The sequence below is a fragment of the Anomaloglossus baeobatrachus genome, chromosome 6 (genome assembly GCF_048569485.1).
Source record: "Anomaloglossus baeobatrachus isolate aAnoBae1 chromosome 6, aAnoBae1.hap1, whole genome shotgun sequence".
Classification (NCBI taxonomy): domain Eukaryota; kingdom Metazoa; phylum Chordata; class Amphibia; order Anura; family Aromobatidae; genus Anomaloglossus; species Anomaloglossus baeobatrachus.
Genome location: NC_134358.1, coordinates 512,208,415 through 512,212,511, shown reverse-complemented (window position 1 = coordinate 512,212,511; position 4,097 = coordinate 512,208,415).

Below are 4,097 nucleotides of genomic sequence, written 5' to 3'. Positions count from 1 at the left end.
AATGATGTCATCGCTGTGCGCGCCCCTAGTCTCTACGCAAGTCAGCTGACAGGCAGACAGGAGGACGAGCGGTGCTGCAGGGAAGTGACCGGTGACGGCTCCACACAGGTCAGCGGCGCTGCTACCACCACAGACAGGAGGAGAAGCGATGCTGCATGGAGCGAGGAAAGGTGAGTATAAACGTTTATTGTTTTTTGTGTGATACAGGATACATGCCATATAGCAGGATGAAGGTATACAGCAGCATGGGCCATATAGCAGGATGGGGGTATATAGCAGGATCGGGGTATATGACAGGATGAGGGCATATTCCAGGATGGCAGTATATAGCAGGATGGGGGTATATAGCAGGATGGGGGTATATACCAGGATGACAGTATATAGCAGGATGGGGGTATATAGCAGGATGAGGGCATATACCAGGATGGGGTACCTTAGCAGAGAATATGGGGACATTACCCCCATAACAATGTCAGCAGCAGAACCTCGCCCCATAACAATGTGTCATGACCACATTTTTTGCTTAAAATTTTATTTTCCTATATTCCTCCTCTAAAACCAGGGTGCGTCTTATGGTCCGGTGCGTCTTATAGTCCGAAAAATACGGTACACAGATTATGCCATGAAGGTATGATAGGTGCTGGTTCCCATTTTGGGACTGGCATACATTTCGAGAACATGACCCCTTTCCCACATTGGATTGGAGAAGTGTTATATTATGGACAAATCTTTCCATTCACAACTACAGGACACTGAACAATATACAGTAATGTATTGGAAAATGTAAGTATTCCCTAGTTGATCACAAAAATATCTTTCTTTTCAGATGTTGCAGTCATTTAGGGTCTACAATGACAATTCAATTATTTTATGCACTTTTATCAGCTCTGCATTTCCCAAATCAATGATTTGAGTTGTAAATGAAAAGCTAAAGGCTCAGTGCCACCTCTCTTTTCCACCGTAAGACCAGCATTGATGGACCTTAGAAGCACAAAAAGAATAGAAATTGAAAGGTGTTTAGTTAAAAACAAATTGTTTTCTCGGTTCATCACTCACAATGGAGAAAACCTTTCCCACAATAATTAATAAATATGAGAGAAATATCAAAGGTCTAATAAAGTATCCATATGGCCTTTTTATCAGCATCATGAATTAATGGACAACAAATAGCATTGACTAAGTGTTATTGTTAAGTCCATAATTTCATCTTCACGATGGAAGAAAGAGTGAATCTTACCTCTAGTAATTGAGTATTGATTTGAAAATAAATAGTAGAGAAACCTCCTCAGAAACAGAGGACATGTTCCAGCCAGAAATGACAATGAATAGTTTCTAGTTTGCGTGAAAGTTATAGATCAAGTAGATAGTTAAATACATGAGCTCGCTATAATCTGTCATCCAATTTTGTAACTTGAAAATATCAATATTTAATACCGAGCAGCAAATAACATTTCTGTGACCAAAATGAGCATTATGTAGTAATAGTAAAAAGCTGATGATAAAAAATATAAAACAAAAATCAGCTCTACAGCTACCTAAGAGCTAATATAGTGGAATTAGCTAATGGTGTATTTATATTTTAAATATATATATAGACCTATACAGAGATCATTACTCACTAATTCAAAATTGTATTGAATCAACATAAAATAACTTTTTTTATCTGAAAAAGAATATTATATATGACGTCTGTTTTCACACGTACCGGAGACACAGACACATGTAGACCCATCAAAATCAATGGGTCTGCGCACACCACCATGTTTTCACATGGATGTGTGTCCATGTGGAGCACACATGCCCGTGCTCCACGCGCCGACATGTCAGTTTTTCTCCGGCAGCACGGGTGTCACACGGACTGCACACTGATGTGACCCATGTGACATCAGTGTGACACGAACCAGAGAAAACACATGTCTTTGAAATAAAATGTTTTTATTATACTTGCCTGTCTCCAGAGCAGCTGTCCGGTGCTGCTGTCATTTGCTTCCGGGCCTGCTCATTTATGCTCATGCATATTCACTGCACCACAAACCCAGAAGCAGCAGCAGGACTGTTGACAGGTAAGTACAGAAGTTCATGCTGTCTGTCTGCTATCCGGATATCACACAGCTAGCACACAGACAGCACACACTGAACACACATGGACATTCGCACACGAGTGTGCAGCGAGTATCTAACTATTCATACTCGCCATACTCATAACGAGTACTGTATAATACTTGCATATTCATTCCGAATAGCGTGTGCAATGCAAGTCAATGGGGAATACTCACAATGTAACAAGTAACTCTAATGCAGTACTATTGGTGCAAGTAGCAAATAGTGTGGAATTCGGGTTACTTGTTACATTGTGAGTATTCCCCGTTAACTTGCACTGCACACGCTATTTGGAATGAATATGCGAGTATTAGACAGTACTCTTTATGAGTATAGCGAGTATGAATAGTTAGGTATTCGCTCAACTCTAACGCAAACACGTACACACCTATACCATGGACTGTGCAAAACGTGTGTGTGAAAGAGGCCGTAGGGAGTTGCCCAGTCTAAATCTACATGTTAGTAATCACGTTATGTGATTGAAGACTTGTGAATCCACACATCATATGCACTTCGCACTGTAAGCATTCTCCGTTGTCAGTGCTGGGAACAGTTGTCACGTGACCGCATGTACGTGATATGCAGACTCTCGGACAATATGAGACTAGACTGTTTTTTGACATGCTCAATACAAATGTATTGTATGAAGCTGGAAACAGTTTAATTGAATTCTGGCCAGGAGTGTGCATATCGTATACTTGCAGTCTCGGTGCTGACTCCAGAGAATCCTCTGTTGTGAGGATTAACAAGTCTGCAGTAACATAGAATTGTTTTAGACTGGGTGATCCCTTTAATTGACAGTTGAACTCTTGCAACAACAGCCAGTGTTAGTATTAGCATTAGGACCTACTAGTAGTAGCTTAAATGCAATATTCAACAGCTACTGTGGCATGTAGGTGATTGACAGAACTTATTTCAACCCATCCGCACACCTGTGACCTGATAACTAGAGATGAGCCACCACCCTAGTGTTCGAGTTCAGTTCGGGTCGTGGAACGGTGGGTGTGTTCGTCGTCGAACACGTTCGAACACCATTGAAAACAATGGCAGGCAAACACAAACACATACAAACATGCACCAACACGAACACACACATATTATGCTCACCTTACCTTCCGTTCCATCGCCGGCTTACACAAGACGTGTATCGGGTAACCATCGCGATCAATGCCGGAACCTCCGCTGCCAGAGCGCTGATGTCAAAGGCAGGAGCCGCTTGCTTCTGATTGGCCAGCGCACTGTCTTTGAGTAGCGTCTGACAGAGGAAGTTCCTCCCTCATCGCCATGGTTACCCGATACACATCCTGTAGCGGCGAACTACGTGTAACGGGTAACCATCGCGACAAAGAAGGAACTTTCTCTGTCAGATGCTACTCAAAGGCAGCGCGCTGGCCAATCAGAGGCAAGCGGCTCCTGCCTTTGTCATCAGCGCTCTGACAGCGGAAGTTCCGGCATCGGTCGCGATGGTTACCTGATACACATCTTGTACCGGCGAATTACAAGTCCCAGGAGGCCGGCAATGGAACGGAAGGTAAGGTGAGCATAATATGTGTGTGTGTGTGTGCGTGTATGTTTGTGTGTGGTTGTGTCTGTTTGTGTGTGTGTGTGTTTGTGCATGTGTGGAATGGCACAATAGGGGACCAGGATGGGACATTTAACATGTTGTGGAAGGAATTGTCTGCATTGCAATGATTTCCTATGGGAAATCTTGCTTTGCTAAACGAGTAACTTGGTTAACAAGCCCACTCCCAGAACGGATTGTTCTCGTTAACCAAGGTTCCACCGTATTAACATTGACATTATCGAACACAACCTCTAACTGTCGAACTTGAAGCTGATTGTTCGCGTTCGTCAAACGACTTGAACATCACCTAAAACAGGTTGAATTTGAGATTGATGAACAGTTCGATTCGAACACCGCTCATTTCTACTGATAACAATGTGCCATTGCTACCAGATAGAGATGAGAGGATCTTTTGAAATACAAATTCGCCGTC